This window comes from Pseudonaja textilis, chromosome 11 (genome assembly GCF_049901715.1).
Source record: "Pseudonaja textilis isolate UNSWEBS1 chromosome 11, rPseTex1.2, whole genome shotgun sequence".
NCBI classification, from domain to species: Eukaryota; Metazoa; Chordata; class Lepidosauria; order Squamata; family Elapidae; genus Pseudonaja; species Pseudonaja textilis.
Genome location: NC_142000.1, coordinates 5,664,274 through 5,683,872, shown reverse-complemented (window position 1 = coordinate 5,683,872; position 19,599 = coordinate 5,664,274). Strand labels below are relative to the sequence as shown.

The following is a 19,599-nucleotide window of genomic DNA, read 5'->3' as shown; positions in this document are numbered from 1 at the left end:
TTCCAACTTGCTCAGAAATTTCTGAACAGAAATAAACTGCTCTGAGCTGAGATAGTAAATGTTTTTAATATTAGCTTCATCCAATGGGGATAAATGCAGAAATCTGAGTTTTAAAGGTTGTGAAATGTCCCATAACTCTGCAGTCTATGCTCTGTATAGAGAGAAAAGCAAAGTGATAACAAACAATGCTTCATATCTTCTGGACTAGCCATCCTGGCATTCATATTATACTTTCAACCCAAAATACGTGTTTTATGAATGGCCACAAAATATAATCCTTGGGCAAATGCCCAGGCGTAATTAGCACTTCCTCAGATTTTTCCAGCCAAACAACAATAGTGATAGAAGCGATAACCATTTGATTTATAAGGCTGCTAGTCAAAATTAATGCAAGGAAATCCGACCAATTCCAATCACGTTGATCAATGCACCTTCTCAGAACTGAGAAATGCCAGAACTAGACTGATAATTTCTGGGTGGCCCCAGAATCATTCCTCACCAACAAGATTTAAAAGTTTTTGTTTTGTTTTTATTTTATAAACAGGAATTCTTTCCGAATCTGGAGCCAATGTGATCCGAACTAGCGAGAGCATCTTTCTCTAAATGAGCAGGGGGAACGCCCTATATCAGCTTAAGTCATTGTGATGCCATTTTATGGCGTTGTGCTGCCATTTTAGTAGTACAGATACCCGGTGCCTTGGGGGAGGGAGGAAAAAGAAAGAAAAACCATCTCCTTTTGCAAGCTCCTCTAGTTTATTTCGTTCCTGCTGGCTATGTTGAGTTCAGCGCTTTAAAGTTTGCAGGGCAGAAAGTCAACGAGTGATCTACTACGGGGACCCCGCCTTAACTCTCCGCAGTCGAGATAGTTTATAGAGACATGTGGAAATACCCCTTTGCGCAGGTATATAGAAAGTGGAAGGACCACTCTCCAGCCCTGCCCCACCCTACACCACCATAAAAGCAAGGTCGTGTTTCTCGAAAAGGGGAAAAAAAGGAAATGCTGACTTGATTTCTGGCTTCCCCCTGGAAGAAACAGTTATCAAATTTTACTAGGGCCGTTTGTCTCTTTGTTTCTTTGTTTCAAGAGTATAGATGCCAACAAGTGAGCTGTTTAAAGGAAATCTTGGGTGCTCTTCGGTGGAAGCTAGCGGATCAAAGCGTGACTTTGCCCTTCCGTGGTGGTAGATGTTTCCTGAGTGGTAGCACACCCTACTATTTCATTTTATTTATTAGAAGCCCACCCAAAGCAATTAATGCTGCAGCAGCCCCTCCACTCAATTTCTGAGATTTAAGAGGCGATCAATTCCCTCTTCGTGTTCTCTGCCATGTCACTCCCACTTTTGGTTTTTGTTTGCTTGTTTGTTTGTTTTTTTGTTTTTTGTTTTTTTTTTTTAAGACGGAGCTCTTTGGGGTTGGTTCTCTCTTTGCTCCTTTTTAATATATATATATATATTTTAAAGTACGAATCATTTCTATAGGCTGGTTTTTATGGCACACGCGTGTTCTTGCACGTGGGCAGAATTCAGAACTTCACATAATGCACCACCCCCCCATCCTCTTAAACATATCACACGTAGGTGCTCCATACTCAACCCCCCCCCCAAAACCTGAGTATGGAGCACCTACAATTCCCCCCCGTCCTCCTCTTGTCCATCCTACCCACCCAAGGGACCGCCAGGTTCCCTTAAGCTTCCAGGCTTATGGATGTTTTAAACGCGATGCTTCGTTTTTCCCTCAGAGTCCAGGGCACCTGTTTGCAGGTGAAGCATTGGAGATTTTTGTGAAATGAAAGGTTGGCCTGGTGTCCCCCCCCACACACCAACCCCCCACCCCCAATCATCAGCACTGTGCACATCTCAAGCGCTCAGCAACTGCACACTGACTGGGCAACGCCTGATTCTGTGAAACCTCCTTCGACGGCAGCTAGCATCGAAATAGGATAACTAAGTTGAATAAAATATGGCAAAATCCACGACCTGGATAGACTCGCTGCAGCACTTTTGACCATCCTCATTTGTGCTCTTTTGGGAAAAAAAGGAAGGGACCGGAGTGGATTCTTGCAATCCTCAAACTTTTGAGGCTCTAGAGGTTTATTTTTAATATAGGCTGCTATGAATGGTACAAATAAAGGCATAACAAAGAGGCAGCCAGAACAAAAGCATTAATTACACTGGCTAAGCTTGTAGGAAAGGTGTGTAGAAAAATAAGGTGTGTGTATGTATGTGTATATGTATATATGGGGTCTTTTAAGCCATTTTAAGTGTTGCAGTGAGAAGCCATCTCTGAAAAGCCTGAATTTAAATGATTATAGATTATTGCAAGAATATTGCTGAAAATTAATAGTACGTCCATTAGACTGACTTGAGTAGCTTGTAAAATAAATATTGCTCCCATTAAGAAGAGAAATCACTCTTGGCTAAAAAAAAAAGTTTTTAAAAGATGGTGGTTAGTTTAGATTTTGTTTTAAACCCAAACCAATAATATTAATTCCAAAACTAGAACACATACTTTCACTGATGTTTCTTAAACAGGTTGGGTTTTTTTTCTCCCCAAAAAATAAATTGCTACATGTACAGAGAAATTAATTACACTCTAGCACTGTTTAAAATGCTCTACAACATTTAAATTACCAGTAATTCCCACATTTTAACAATTCCTGTTTTAAAAAGATTTATACCAGCAAACCAAGATATAGAAGATGATATACATCTATTAAATACTCGAAAGTTTAAAGAAAGAAATGCAATGTCTATAAGGAAATAGCAGTTTTAAAGTTTTTCCACTTAAGATCAATATGGAAAAAGCTTATCAAAGACAAAAGGTTTCCATTTTTCTCCCTTAAGTGTATGCATCTCCACACCCTTCTGTGTATGTGCTTCTTAAACAAACCACCAAAAAAAAAAAAATCCGTCTTCCATAATGTGCAAAATATACATCACAAAGAAATGTGAACCATAATAGGTGAAGTACACTCAAAATGACACTTGTGACCTTCAGTTAAGACTGTATCATAAGAAAGCTACTAGAAGTGATTCCAAAAGAGAATAGGTGATTTTTCCCATAGTATATTTTGTTTCTGAACGCTTATACAGTTTCCCACCCTCATCAAACAAAGGAAAATAATTTGGAAAAACACAGCATAAAAACTGCAGGAATCATTGAGACGTCTGTCACGGAAGGGACAGTGGCAATAAGTCCTTCCATCTTTACATGTGGATTTCATTGTCTTTTCTCTTTGGTGAAACTGAGGAACTGCTCTGTGGAAATGCCCTTCTAAACCAGGCTAAACACACCTACACAACTGTTGGATCACACAGCACCTGTTTGTCAAGCCAGCTATCATATATATATTCCAGAACAAGGAAAGATATGGAAGATGATAAAGCAAATATTCAAGTCTGCAGCTTTTCTGTCTCTGGAGCATCATCTCCAAAGTGAAGCGAGAGTCCTAAATCTCCTTTTTTTTTTCCTCTTACCAGGAATGATTTAAAATGGAAAAAACTTCCTTCGGTCCAGTTTATTCATCAGGATAAAATATGTTAAGGAGGAAAGAAAAATTCCTAGGTTCACTTGATCGAACAGCGGTCATAAACTGGGGTCTATATATACATCAACCAGTCACAGCACTTATAATAAATATATTTCTTGGGTCATTTTAAATGGTTGGGAAATTTACAGCTTAACCTACTGATTTATCCCTTACATCCAATACTATTAAAGATCACTAAGCAAGCATTACATCCATTTGTTTCCATAGTTTTCACTTAATAGAAGATAAGAAAAAGAGAATGACTCTTCTCAGAAACCCAAGAACAATTCCAGAAGATCAGGTATGAATTTCGTATTTTAAAATGAAAGACCTTTATCACATTTCCAAGAAAACCTTTGAAAATATAAAGCAAAATTAACTAAAAAAATAAAGCATGGTATATATTTGACCACTAACTCAGATTGTAAACTCATTTTACCAAAAAAAGAAAAAAGGTCTTTTCTATACCTTTTAGCCAATGATAGGAGCATCTTTAATAAAGCCAGCAAGTTAGAAACTTGATACCTCTGACTCCTACTAGATTTTAAAAAGCAAGCAAGTCCAGTGGGGGTCTTTTTAAAAGCAGACAACAGATGCCCCACCCTGCAGCTATTAAAAAGAGAAAAAAAACGCCAAAAAAACCATGATCGTTTAAATACATCATTGGCTATCCTCCTATATTAATTTCCCATTTCTTTCTAAACATTCTAAACTGGTTTCTTTGTAACTCGAATAAGGAAGATGCTGAACAGTTAAGACTGAGTCTTTTTAAATGTGTGTGTGCGCACACACACACACACACATATATATACATACATTAGAGAAATAATATACATATACATACATTAGAGAAATAATTTCCTATTCTGAGGATTATTAGAGAATTGAAACAATAACCAACCTTTTAAGGGTCAGCCGCAGCTGCGATGTTTTAAATGCCTGCTATTTGGTTCTTTAGGCAGCTCGATTCTTCTGCTACGAATGCTCAGTTTTTCTTCTTAAGGGGGGTGGTGGTAAAAAAAAAAGCCCCTTCAAGCTCTGATATAGCTGAGACAGCAAAGAGGGCAGCAAAACAATACGGCAGCTGTTCTCACAGATGAACACCACTGGCAGGCAAGCATCTATGGCATTTGCTCGGGGGCGTTCTAGACCAAGGAGCGGACTGGTGTGAAACCAGTTATGGAATAGAGCGTCTATAGGTTAGAGAAGGATATTTTATTGTCAGCGGAATGTACCATGTAAGATTTAAGAGTGGGGAAGGGGGGAGGAAGGCAAGGAGATGCGAGGCAAGCAAAGAGAAAGATTTGGCGTACGTTCCTCCCAAGTACCCCCCCCCCAGCCACTGCAATTACTCTGATGTGAATTTTTGATGACTTCCGACATCTTGCATGCTTAATAACCATTTCAGCTGTCATGTTTGGTTAATGTGGAAAATGCGTCTCTGCTGCACCGGAGGTGCAGGGCTGTGGCCACAGATTGTAACACCACTTTTTGTGAAGCTATTCTCTTTTCAACGGGGCATCACGAGAATTTGCACAGCGCAGGAAGCTGGAATCAGAGGCGTCAGAGACAACCAGAGCATCTCTGCCATCTTGGGAGCGTCGCAGGAGTCTCTGGAACAATGCATACCTTCGCCCTGGACGAGGGCTGGCACCTTTGTTCATTAAAACTAAGATGCCTGCACTGTGTTCTCGGTGGCGTGGATGCCATGTTGGTAAATGCACATTCAAACCCGGGGAGCTGCCACCGAACGACGCCGAATAATAAATATGGCATTGTGCATGTCTGCATTTTAACCATGTACACACACACACACACACACATGTATTCCAGGCAGACATAAAGGAATAAGGGCACAACGAACACTGTAAAACATGGAGGTAACAATGCTGCAGGAAATGCAAAAAAAAAAACCAACCCACCACCACCACCACAAAAAACACATGTGCAATGTACGGAGAGGGGGAGATTTATACACCTATAACAAGAACAATAAAATTGAGTTCTATAGATAATTAACAAATGAAGGAGAGGAAGAAAAAAAAAAACACCCTCTCTGGGTTTAGCGTCGTTATTAGTAGGGAATTCTATTCGGGAGGAAGGGCACGGATACAAGGATGTGTAAGAAGAGTACGGAGAAGAGAGGTGGGGGCGTGGAAGAGGACCAAGGAAGAGGCTGAGATGGACAGTCACCCCATGATTCAAGTCAGGCCAGGCTGTACCAAAAGTCAGGTGATGGCACCATCATGACAATGCAGAAATCCGGAGAACAATCGAGAAGTGGGTGTTCCCCCTCTTTCTTTCCTCCATCCTGCCTCACCCCAGCTCCAAGGAGCATCAAAGTGTTAACAGATGTAACTGCAAAGATGCCGGATGCAAGGCCGGGAATGGTGTGTGTGTGTGTGTTGGGGGGGTGGGGGTGGGGGGGTTGAGGAGTTGGAAGCATTTTTACAAAGCACGGCTAATGGCTCTCTGCCCTCCATTAATGCATTACACTCATAATTGATGCGGCTCTTTTCACCTGCCCCGAGAAAGACCGGCTTCTATTTGTCTTTTGTTCCATTTCGTGCAGACAGGCAAGACAGTAGCCGGGAGATGAGACCGCCTTGCAAGGAACAAGGTGGCTGATCCGTGGGCAAGGAGTCCCATTTCCAATCCAAGCCGTTCGGATTTATGCTAAAAAGACACACGCGCCGAGAAAAATACCTCTACGTGACTTTGTTTTGGAGTGGGTCTCAAAAGAACTGGGTGGCTCGCTCCATTAAATTGATATTTTGTTAAAAAGAAAAAAAAAGCAGGTAGAATAGGTTAGGCTCAAGACTGATTCAGGCTTAGCAGGTCCAAACTAGCATTTTAAATAGTTTGCAAATAATTAAATACAGCTAGCGAGATACAGAAGGGTGAGGGAAGAATCCTAATACACCTTTAAGCCATCTCTATTGGGGGCATGTGGAGATGTATCTGCTAAACTGAATACTCCCATACAGGCATAAGATTAACCTGAGAGAGTGCACTACAATAGGTAGTTATCTCAATTTAACTAAGGCAAAAAATGAGAGGTAAAATGTATGGTGCAACAACACAACCTTCCGCAAAATTTTATGATTCTGACAACGTTCTAACAGAGAGCGTAAGCCAGAAACTCTGAAGCTTAACTCAACAAATGAAGGTTTCTGTGCAAATACGGCCGTTTATGGCTGTGTGCATCCTATTTGGAAAAGGCTGGTTTGAAACCTGCAGGAGTGTCAAGGCAGCCCTTACCTGCAACTAGCTAAAGCTACTAGAAAAGACAAGAGTCACTTTAAAGACAGGGAATTTAGGGGCAGAGTTCCCACCTTTCACACTGTGAAGGACCTTGTTGGCCGTGACAAATGCCAGTTCTCCAGCCCTCCTTCAACGGAATATCAGAGCTCCTGTCTTTTCCATTTTTGTAATTCTCACAGGAATTTCGAAACACTTTCGATTCCAACTTACTTCCAGATTGCAGTCTTTTTTTTTCTTTTTTTTTTTTGGGGGGGGAAACCGCTTTTGGACTTTGTGCTGGAAGTGGAGAAAAAAACAACCCCAAACTTTGATTTGGGGTTTTGCCGATTAGATAGATTTGTAGTTATAGACATGGCTGGTATATTATGCTATTGTGTAAAAGAGAAAGGTTGAGGTTTCAGGTTTAGTACCTTATTCTACTGCACCAAAAAGAGCTGAAAAGTCAGTGCCTTTCCTTTTTCCTTTTCCTCTCTATCCTACGCTTTTCTCTTCTCTCCCTTTCCCTCCCTTAATTTTCTTTTCTTTTTTTCTTGTACGCTTGTATTTTGATAAACTAATAAAACGGCGGATTGCAATCACCTTTAATGTATAGAGAATCTTGTGATGTGACTAGTATAAATATGAGATAAACAAGCTAACAAAGGCTTAAGGGTGTGGGTGGGTTCCAGTATTCATACATGACAGTATTCATACATGCCCATCAGAAGAAAAAGACAGAGAAATGGTGGACATCTTTAAAGAGGCTGATTAGGGTAGAATTCTATATTTCAAAAGTGTAGAGACTAAGATCCAGAAGGAAATTGCATAAATGTTAAGGGAAATTAATGTCCGTGCTTTTGCGGGGGGAGCGGGGAACAAAAGGGATTTCCTTAGATCTACAAAATATAACCAACGCTTAACCTTTTGTTGGTTAATTACTTTCAGTGCATTTGTACAAGTGGTACACAGGCAATAAAGATATTCTGTTAACACTCCCCGTCCTCCAAACGGTCTTTATTAATGTACATTATCTCGTGTTACGTGGCACTGGCTTATATTTGTGAAAACATGTTGATCATTTTGCAAATTGGAAATGCATTCTGTTAAAGCTTTGCAGTTTTTTGGAAACGGGAAACTGGTGAATGCAGACACTCCCACACGAAGTACAAATGAGAGAAATACAGGTGATGATTTGTTTCTGGTTTTATGCACCAACGCCAATGGTCAAGCAAAAACAAAAATTATCATTGATGGACCGGAACTCTATTTTATAAGGGGGGGACACCGGTGCCTTAGCTTAAAAAGTAGGTAGCAAGCAGACAGGCAGAATACTAATACCAGAAATCCAAATTTCAATTCCAAACTCAATAAAGGTTCGTGAGCAGTCTTGAGCAACTGACTATCTCTCAGTTGTAGTTTCTGATTTGTAAATTGGGTGGGATGGAGGAAATTGAATAAGAAAAAGGGAGAGAGCAATGCAACACAAAAAAGGACCATCTTAAATCTGACTTTCTAACTAATCATTTACCTTTTGCTTTGCCATTACATTGTAAGATGTAAGATGTGTTATTAACTTTTTCATTTATAACATGCATTGTAAAATATCTGTAAATTAGAATACGGAACGTTCAATCCCTTTGTCACAGAGTAAGAGCTGGCTTTTGGTAACATACTACGTTTCCTCCATTTGAAAGTAAAGCTTCGCCAGCCTGAAATTGTCTCTTGAATCAAGAGTGACCTGCTAACATGTTATCCCTTTAGCAAAACCTATTTTTAATTGAAATAAATCCTGGAGGAAGAGGGGGCTTCTATATCAGCCTCTTGGGATTTTATGTCACACTAATATGCTCAGAAGACAGGTCTTATTTTTACAATCTCAAGGATGAATAGGGGATCTCTTACCATCCCACAATAATCCAGCCCTGTTACAGCTGGGGTACAGAAAGGAAGAGAAGTTTCCCCTTTAATAAAACCTAACTTAAGATTTTTTTTTTCTTATTCTGATGGATTTAATTAGCAATCTATGATAATACAGGTTTATCAACCCATGCTCAAAAGTTTGTAATACAGTCAAGTGATTTCAAAATGCACACAAAACAATCCATTTCCTGTCTCAAGGGCAACTGGATTCTAGGCAATTTGATAACCAAATCAATTATGCAAACAAAGCAAAATGTCCGTGTTGCTTTTTTATTTTTTTTTTTGGCATGATTTATTTCAATTCTTCCCAAGACAACCAGGCCCCGATATATGACAGGAAGCAGAACGCAGGAAATTCAAGACATACCATGAAGAGGGTGGCATTTACCGGGTAAGAAATTGAACCCGTGTACACAGCAAATACCACTGGCGGCGGGCATAGAGGAAGAGAAGGAATATGTATTTTTATTTTTTTGTTAAAAAAAAAAAATGAAGAGACTCAATCCATTATGCTGGAAGAGTTTCAGAGCTGAATGTCAGGACTTCTGCTGTAGAAAGAGCAGATTCAAAACTCAGATCAGCAGATGGCGTTGAGGAAAATTCCTGCTTGAAAGCCAGAGAGCTGATATTCCAGCAACGGTTTTCCAGGTTGTTGTTCAAACTAGGGAAATGTCAAGCCTTCAAGGGGGTTCAGACCAGTGGTTCTTAACCTTTTTGAAAGAATCGTCCCCTTGAGCCACTGAGGAAGTTATCATCGCCCCCCCCCGCCCCCCCACATAACCTCTCAATCACAACCCAGGGAAAATAATTCTTCAATTTATGAAAACACATTTTTTTGTTTTCTTTAAAACTGTCATCAGGAAACATCGAGGCAAATAATTTATTTCCAGTCTTTTCCCCATATCTCAATTGTGTGAAAAATTCTGATGCCACCCATCACTTTACTCCCAAACTCTGTGATACAAGTATTTCATTATTATCTTATTTATTCAAGACCCTTAAATGCAATGACCACTGAAAACAAAATTCAATTGCAAGAAAATGAAATGCCCGAAAAAAAACCCAGTAACGTTTAATGATTTAATTAGAAGTGAATTTTAAGACGCAAAAAGACATATAAAAGGGGTATAATGAACAAACGGCAATGCAGGAACTAAGAATTTCAAGACAAAAACTCTGAAACTAAATTAAGATTCAAGGAAAATATATATTCATGCACACTGTAAAAAGGGTTAAAAAGACACAAAGAAAAATTTTACAGAACAATTCAGAACAGTTTTAAAACAGTTCAATCCACTAATAGCGAGAGATCTGATGTTTTTGTATGACAGATAAACAGCTGTTCACTGTATGAAAAAGTCTCAAAAGTGTCCCCAAAACCTCTCGCTCCATCGCCCCCATATCACCCCCCTTCCGTTCCTTCACCCCCGTGTTGCCCCTTTTCGTTCCATCGCCCCCCTGAAAAATGAAATTGCCCTCTGGGGGCGGGGTGGGTGGGCGATAGTGCCCAGGTTAAGAACCACTGGTCCAGACAAGCACCAACCAGGTGTACTACAATTACCTTTATGGATTGGTTCCGGTAACAGAATCTTACTGGTCTGGAAGCACTGCTCCCCCTCGCCCAGTAGTGAGATTCAACCAGTGTAACAACCGGTTTGGTGAGCTGCACGCGCAAGGTGCATTTCAAAATAGCAAGAAAACTTACCTGGGGTACTACAGCCCCAGTGAGTACGAACAGCTTAGGTGTGGCAATCCGTGATGCCACGCCGATCAGCTGGGCTTCAAACAAAGGAAATATAGGACAGAATAGAGTATGGGGCAGGTGGGCGGGGCCAAATGAACTACCGGTTCGCCCGAAACTGTCCGTACTGGCTGAATCCCACCACTGCCCTCACCACGATATAAGAAAAGATGTTGAGACACTGGAAAGAGTGCAGAGAAGGGCCACAAAAAGGATCAGGGTGCTGGAGGCTAAAATATATGAAGAACCGTCGCAGGAATTGGGTATGTCTCTTTTAATGAAAATAAGGACTAAGGGGTGACATGATAGCAGTGTTCCAATATTTGAAGGGCCGCCACAAAGACAAGGGAGACAACCTATTCTCCAAAGGACCCGGCAGCAGGACAAGAAATAATGGATGGAAGATCATCAAAGAAGGATCCAACCTAGAAATAAGGAGATTTTTCCTGACAGTGAGAACAATTAGAACAGCTTGCCTTCAGAAGTTGTGGGTGCTCCATTACTGGATATTTTCAAGGAGAGATTTGTCTGAAGGGGGATAGGGTTTCCTGCTTGATCAGGAAGTGGGTAAAAAGACATCCAAGGTCGGGATGGGATTCTACCGGTTTGGCACCGAAGAGCAGCTGACACCAAACCAGTCCTCTCTGAAGATCATCTTTTCTTCGGTTGGGTCCACCTGCCCGCCTGGGCTCTAGGCTGTCCTTTATTCTTACCTTAGTTGCTGAGTGCCCTGAGTCAGCAGGAGATGCTGATTGCTTGCAAGAGAAGTTGTTTTGCAAGTATTGTGCATGAACACAAAGTGCGCATGCATGCACAAATCGCACGCTCACCGAACCAGTTGTTATGCTGGTAGGATCCCACCACCGTCCAAGGTCCCTGCCAAATCTGTTATTCTGTTATTTACTTTTACTCTCCAGAAAACAAGGGAGCGATCTTTTTAAGGTGTTTCCCATGTCCCGTTTTGTTCTGTGGGCTGAGATACCTTCCGCATAATGTTCCTCTCCTGCATGCACTCTTCTCTTGTCTCCCGTTCTCACACACCATTCCAGGTGAGAAGGCTGGCTCTTTGACTAGCCTATCAAGGCCTTTATTCCCTAAAAGTAGGAAAGGCTGTAATAGAAGCTAAATTTGATTTAAATTGCAATTAAATAAACAATGCAACTCATGAAAATACTGTTAGGGTGGATTACTCCCGCATTTAATAATTTGGGTTGTTTGTTTATTTTTTTCCAAATAAAAATCGCAAGCAGCAGATTTTGAAGAGATGGATGAATTCTTTGGGATCCACATGGGATCATTAGGTAACACAGCCCTAACGCAGAAAGGGCTAGAGGGACAACCGTTTCACCTGGCACAAGGAGAGCTTCCTGTGTGTCTATCATATACCCCATATTCTAAAATCTCAAAATAAAAGATTTCAGGGTTATCAGTTTAGGGCAGTGATGGCTAACCTTTTCCACATTGTGCGCCAAAAGTGTGCATGTGCAAGCCCCCCCTTGCACATGCAACACCCCAGCCCCGCCCCCTTACCTGCACTGCGCATGCATGTGCCTCCCAGCTGATTTTCGGCCCGTTTGAGGCTGTTTTCACCCTCCCGGAGGCTTGAGGGAAGCCTCTGGAGTCTCGGGAGGCTGAAAAGGGGCCTGTTTCGCCACTTCCGGTATTTCCAGAAGGCCCATTTTTCGGCCTCCTGAGGCTGCAAAGGCTTCCCTCGAGCCTCCAGGAGGGCAAAAACGGCCTCAAAAGGGCCGAAAATCAATTGGGAGGCGCACACAAGCATAGTGCAGGTAAGTTTGGCTGGGGCTCACATGCCCACACAAATGGCTCTGCATGCCACGTATGGCACGCATGCCATAGGTTCGCCATCACGGGTTTAGGGTTTTCTCTAGTCCACTATGGCAGCTTTACGACCTGTGGACTTCAACTCCCAGAATTCCTGAGCGTGGCCGGCTCAGGAATTCTGGGATTTGAAGTGCATCAAATCGCAATAGTGGCCCAACCGCTGGTCTGGTCAGTTTTGTACAGAACAATATGAACTGGTATAGATGGTGTTCCGTTACCAAATGTGGCAGCTTAACTCAATGCCATATGTGCATTGCCGGGCTAGGAATATGCAAGGAAGCTCCAATTTTCAGATTCTGATAACTGAGTTATCTCAGAGGCCCCGGATTGATTGCTCGTTATGGAGAAGGTAATGATATCTGAGCTTTGGAGGTAGGAGGGAGAGAAGCAGACTGGTGTGTTATCTGGACTACATTTGTTTAGAGAAAAAAAGCAGACGATTTTTTTTTAAAAAAAATCTCGAAATCTTTAAAAAAATGGCGCCAACATTACAGGAAGCCCTCGACTTACAACCGTTTGTTTAGTGACTTACGACCGTTTTTCACACATGACCATTGCAGCATCCCCACAGTCATGTGATTTACATTTGGACACTTGACAGCTGGTCCATATTTATGACGGCCGCAGTGTCACCGGATCGATCCCCTTTTGCGACCTTCCGAACAAGCGAAAACCATGGGAGAAAGCCAAATTCACCTAACAAACGCAGCAAGGGAAGTCGTAAAGTGGGGGGGGGGGAAAAACTCCCTTAACCCATTTCTCATTTAAAAACGTAACTTTGGGGCTGCAATGTGGTCATAAGCCGAGGACTACCTGAACTGAAGAACAATGTGCAATGGCCATGTATAATTTATAAGAAAGACGTACACTTCAACGTCAATGAACGGTCGCAGGAGTTAAGTCTAATAAGCCAGAGGAATGTATTCCCCAGCCCAGAAAGGCCAGCCACCATTTCATCCAGCAAGCTTCATAAAGGCACAAATGCTGAACACCGACAATCCTACATAGCAATGTCTTGTGGGAATGCAGAACGCTAACCCCAAACCCGTTTCCCCTCGAGCTGCTGAAAATCCAAATGAATGAACCAGATGACTCAAATTTCATTTGGACTGAACCTTTGAAGAAGTTCCAGTGGCCACGGTTCCAAAGTGTAAAAGAAAACAATCCAGTTAGCATCAAGATCAGCCCTTGGATGCAGCCTTTTAGGTTTGGGGGGGTTTGTTTGTTTTTTTCCCCACCCCTTTGCAAACTTAAAAAGTCTTATTGCTGCATAATCGGGATGGAGAGCCTCCCCTTTCTAACTGGCAAAACACACAAGACGTGATGACTGGGCCTAAAAAGGCAATGACAACGCTGGAAACTTAAAAGCATTTTTTAGAGTCGTGGTGCAGGGGACTGCAGTATAACCAAGGAGGGAACTCTCCTCCCGCCCCCCCCTTTTTTTTGTAAGCCACAGGGGATCGTGGGAAGCCTCTGAAAAAGGCTGGCACCGGCCTTGAAAACCCCACTCACCAATTAATGGTATCATTTCCCAGCCTGAATGGGGCTTGCTCACAGTTCAGCAATCTCTCAGAATGGCTGCTTTTATAAGCGCAAGGCGAAAAGCAAGGGCCGGTTTTAATTAGAAGCCTTTTAACAAACGACCCGGGGTATTAAACCGTGCTCTTGCAATCAAAGTCATAATTGAGATGTAATCAAACAAAGAGTAACAAGTGTCCATTATGCAAAGGGGCATTGTTCTTAAAGGATCAGGCTTACTTGGAAAATTGTCGGTTTTGCAGAGAGAATTGGGGTTTGTTTGTTTTTTGTTGTTGTTGTTGGGGGGTGGGGAGCCTAAATTAAGAGGTGCTGTGAATATGCAGAAGCTTTTTTTTTTTTTTTAAACCTGGTTACGGCAAAAAGCAAAGATGGATCACTTTTTAAAACGTCAGCTCCGGGTCCAATGGCCTGCATGCAGGGAAGTTGGGAGGATTTAAAGTGCAACCCAGAGTTAAGCTGTGATAAGATGGGCAGCCAATAAATTTTACAAATAAAAATTAAAAACTACTGTAGACTATCTTTGGTCGACGGGAGGGGAAACAATACTAAAATCTGGTTCCTCACACTGAACCAGCAGTGGAATGAGGCATTCACAAACTCTCCAGCCTACTTTTGTTTAATGGAATAACAAGAGTTGGAAGGATCTTTGGATGTCTTCTTAATTCAGTGCTCTGTTCAGGCAGGAAACCCTATACCATCTCAGACAAAGGGATGTCTAATTTCTTCTTAAAAACCTCCAGTGTTGGAGCATCCACAACTTCTGGAGGCAAGTAGTTCCACTGATTAATTGTTCTGTCTGTCAGGAAATTTCTCCTTAGTTCTAAGTTGCTTCTCTCCTTGATTAGTTTCCACCCGTTGCTTCTTGTCCTGCCTTCAGGTGCTTTGGAGAATAGCTTGACTCCCTCTTCTTTGGGGCAGCCCCTGAGATATTGGGACACTGCTATCGTATCATCCCTAGTGTTTTCTTTTTTTTTTTTCATCAGACTAGACATACCTAATTCCTGCAATCATTCTACATATGCTCTAGCCTCCAGTCCCCTAATCATCTTTTTAGCCCTTCTCTGCGCTCTTTCTAGAGTGTCAACATCTTTTCTTTTCAATGCATGGAAAGATGCTCGAGAGAAGTGGTTTTGCCATCCTTGCCCTGACTAATCACGCTGTGAGACAGCTCTCTTCACCGTCATCAGGAGGAAGAGAATTACAAAGCATTCCCGGACAGTGTACAATGCAGTAAAGGACAGTTCAGCCAGCAGATATTCCAAGACCACCAAAAGCAACCAGGGAAATGAGATCAAACAGGAAGTCTAATGCTTAGCGCCATCAATTAAGGTCCCACTGCAACATCTGCTGTGAAATTATTAATACCATCCACTTTGGCGTATTTTAATACAGATAACGAACCTGTCTAATCAACTTTTTCCAGATATCTGCAAAAGGTAGAAATGTCAAACTGGGGTCTATCTTGGGGAAAAAGCGAACAACGTTAGTTCATTGCCAGGCTGGGCACTCCTTATATAGAAATCAAATGACCGCAACGTTAAAACGGCTCTTCGACTGTTCAGCCAGGTTCTGTTTGGAGTTGAGAAGCTTTCACATGCTGCTACTATAACTCTGGGCATCTACCCTACACTCTCCCTTTCTCTCTCTCTCGCAAACACACATACACAACTTTCTCAGTGAATACCATTTTATTATGAACTGCATGCTTTCGAATGGCGGTGTTGGAAACGACTCTTGAGAGTCCATTGGACCGCAAGGTCAAATCTGCCACTCCTGAAGAAAATCAACCCTCATTATTTTCCCAAAAGGTGCTTTTTTTCAGGACGCAACTGGACTTTCTGATTTTTTCCTTTTGAAGACGTTTTGCTTCTCATCCAAGAAGCTTCTTCAGCTCTGACTGGATTGATGGGCAATGGGAGGATCCATATTCCTTGCAGGCAGCTGGTCATTTGCATCCTTTTAGAGGGTCGTTGAGGCCACTTGGAGGTTTATCTGTGTCCTCAGGGTCACCTGAGTAGTGCAAATGGTTCCTATAGTCTACATTTTTTTTCCCCCTCCTCTGGAAATCCACCATTCAAAGGGTGTTCAGCCCAAATTGTACAGCTAAAAGTCCGTAGAGATTCTCAGTTATCCAGGTCATGGTTGTCCCAAAAGGTACTTTTTCAGGAGGAAACTGGGCTTTCTTTGTTTTTTTTCTTTTGAAGACGTTTCGCTTCTCATCCAAGAAGCTTCTTCAGCTCTGACAGGATAGTGGAGAACCCTAGTTATTCTTTGGAAGGACAGACACTGAAGCTCAAGTACTTGGGTCACTAAATGAGAAGAGAGGACTCATTGGAGGAAACCCTGGCGTTGGGAAAGACGGGAGGCAAAAGGAGTAGGGTATGGCAGAGGATGAGATGGTCTTTGATGCAATGAACCTTTGAGTAAACCCAGGAGATACCGGTAGTAGAGGACAAAAGGTCCTGGTGTGCTATGGTCCACGGGGTCATGAAGACATAACGACCGAACAATAATAAAAGGAGCATACCATTTGAAAGAGAATCCCAGTTATAAAACTCCAACTGATACCCATATTCCGAATAACGCTGCTAAGTAATCTAACAGAGTTGGGTACTCTACCTTCAGCAAACAATTAAGCTATTTTTGGATGAATGTCAAACCTGGAACTCACAATTCTGAATCCTTTTAAGGTGGAGAGCAGAGCACATCCCATACACCCCAAATGTGACTGCCGCTGCCAAACAGACTTTTATCCCAACTGTCCTCTTTTAACAATGCAGGCTTAAAAGCATCTTAAGGAGCATCATCACAGATATTGAGAGAACGCAATAAAGACAAGCCTCGTTGGGTATGATGAAGCAACCCAAGGAAAAGGAACATTACACTTTAATGTGCACTCAAGATCGCGATGCGTTCTTAGGCAGCTAAGCCATTGCTGCTTTCCAGATGGGGTTCTGCTTCCATCCCATCAAGCCAAACCATAACAGCTGATGGATGTGATAGAAATTAGTTAATGCATAATATGTTAAATACAGGTAGTTCTCAACTTACAATCATTCGTTCAGTGACCAAAGTTACAACCGCACTGTGGAGAGAGAGAGAGAGACACACAGAGAGAGAGAGAGAGAGAGAGACCTATGACCGTTTTTCACACTTACAACTGTTACAGCATCCCCATGGTCACGTGATCAAAATCCGGATGCTTGGCAACTGACTCACATTTACGACGGTTGCAGTCTCTCTGTGATCCCCTTTTGCGACCCCTTTTCTGAACAGCGGTCAATGGGGGAAGCCAGGTTCATTTTACAATTGTGTTAACTAACTTAACAGCTGCAGTGATTCACTTAACAACTGTGGCAAGAATGATGGGGGGGCAAAACTTCCCTCCCTCCCTCCTATAGTGGTGCTGTGATTAGAATGCAGCATTGCAGGCAAACTCTGCCCACCGCCAGGAGTTCGATCCTGACCAATTTAAAGTGGGAAAAATGAGGTCCAAGGTTGTTGGGGGCAAGAGGCTGAATCTGTAAAACCTTAGAAAACACTGTAAAGTAGTAGATAAGTCTAAGAGCTATTCCTATTGCCCTCCCTCCCTCCCTCTCTCCCTCCCACCCACCCATCCATCGTGTGCAGTGCTTAGAATGTAGTATTGCAGGCTAACTCTGCCCACTGCCAGGACTTCAATTCTGATGGGCTCCAGGTTGACTCAGCCTTCCATCCTTCCAAAGTCAGTAAAATGAGGACCCAGATTGTTGGGGCTAAAGGCTGATTCTGTAAACCACTTAGAAGAGGACACCGTAAAGCACTGTGAAGCAGTAAATAAGTCCAAGTGCTATTTTCCTTCCTTCCTTCCTTCCTTCCTTCCTTCCTTCCTTCCTTCCTTCCTTCCTTCCATCCATCCATCCATCCATCCATCCATCCATCCGTGTGCATTGCTTAGAATGGAGCATTACAGGCAACTGCCAGGAGTTCAATTCTGATGGGGCTCCAGGTTGACTCAGCCTTTCCATCCTTCCGAAGTCAGTAAAATGAGGACCCGGTTTGTTGGGGGCCAGAGGCAGACCCTGTAAACCGCCTTAGAGAGAGAGAGAGAGGGCTGTAAAGCACTGTGAAGGGTCCAAGTGCTATTGCTATTGTTGATGCAACCTAGGATTGCATTCGCCCCCTTTTTTTTTTGGCAGTGGTCGCACGCTGCCAAAATGTCCCCCCTGTTTTCCTCGTTGCTCTTCTGCCCTCCGAAATTAACCTGTCAATTTTGTCACTCGGATATCTGCACTTGAGCGTCCCAAGGTTTTAGCCATGTGTCTTAATGAGCCACCTGAGGCTGAATGGTGGAGGACTCAGCCAGGCCTGGCACACATTCTAGCACTTTGGCTCCCGGCCCTGGCTAGTCCCCAAACCAGCAGCATCTACCTCCAGTCCTTTGGGCTTTATTATTTTTTATTTTCCAAGCTTGAGCCACCAACCTAGGCAAACCTGAGCTGGAAAGTGCACGCACCAGTTCCAGTAAGGGAGCATGGATACATATGCATACTGACTGGGAAAGGCGGCTTATCCTAGTTATATTTGAAATCACCAGAAGGGTTTGAGGAATGCAATCACATCCTTGCCCCTCCGAGGTCTACGAGATACCTATTAATTCAACCTCCTGTAGTCGGTTTATTATCCCTTACAACAGCAAATAGCTAAAAAAGTAGAGCAGGGCGACCCAAATTGGCACAGTAATTATTGAAGACTATAAATAATCACGGTTGCTGAATAAATTAAACGCTGTATGATAACGTCCCCTTTATACCGCTTGTAAAAAAAAACCCCAAACTGTTCCGCTGAAATATGTTCGGCATGTCATGCGTTGTGGCAACATAACCCAATGCCCTCTAAACATTGGACACCAAATCCCTATAATTCCCAGCCAAAAATGCTTTCAGGCCGTGTCATCTGGGAGTGATAAGAGGGGAAGTGCAACTAAAGGACTTGGGGAAGGCTGGGAGGCTGTACAATTAACACTGGAAGGCAGCAATTGCCACTGATGGATCTTATAAGAAGCGTACCCAGAAACACTTAATACTGACTCTAAAAATCTACTCTGTCATTGCAGGAATGGAAGAAGCCAAGCTCAATTAAGCCAGAGGCTTCATGAGATTAGCACCTAGTACTACACAGTGTCCAAAAGGATGCATTTAGGAAGCTTGCAAACAAGATCCCCACAAGCACCTTTTTTCTTTGTGGCTCTTTTAACAACTGATATCCAAAGTATGTTGTGAGGAGTCCTTGGTGCTCTCGGAGCTTGGTTGTTTTCTTGCAAACGTTTCATTACCCAAACTAGGTATATACTCTGTGTGTGTGTGTGTGTGTGTGTGTGTGTGTGTTGTTCTTAAGTGTTGTGTGTGTATATGTATGTTTATGTATATATGGTATTCAGCTTTTATATTCCTATGTATATGTGTATGTATGTATGTATATACATATACATATACATATACATATATATGAAGATAGATATCGACGTTTCAGCAGAATCTCATCTGCCATCATCATATCTCATTCCTATGAATGAGAAGCCTGATGATGGCAGATGAGATTCTGCTACAAATACCATGAGAACCTCAGAAAATATATATATATATATATATATATATATATATATATATATATATATATATATATATATATATATTCTACGTTGTGGTACTTACATGTATGGCATTCTGAAACGTCGCTACAATAAATAAACTAAACGTAAATATACATATACATACATACATACATCACATATATATATGTTATT

General features: G+C 42.2%; 1 protein-coding gene across 2 annotated transcripts in view; it reads right to left on the bottom strand.

The window, feature by feature from the left end:
* Positions 1-19,599, bottom strand: part of NUP93 (nucleoporin 93) — a 122,261-nt gene that overhangs the window by 58,740 nt on the left and 43,922 nt on the right. The window contains exon 1 of one of the 2 annotated variants that reach the window (XM_087940514.1): positions 4,431-4,451. The exons of the other annotated variant lie outside the window; for it this stretch is intronic. The gene's annotated coding sequence lies outside the window, so the exon portion shown is untranslated. Of the gene's footprint in view, positions 1-4,430; positions 4,452-19,599 lie in introns of those variants that run through there. 2 annotated transcript variants of the gene reach the window in all.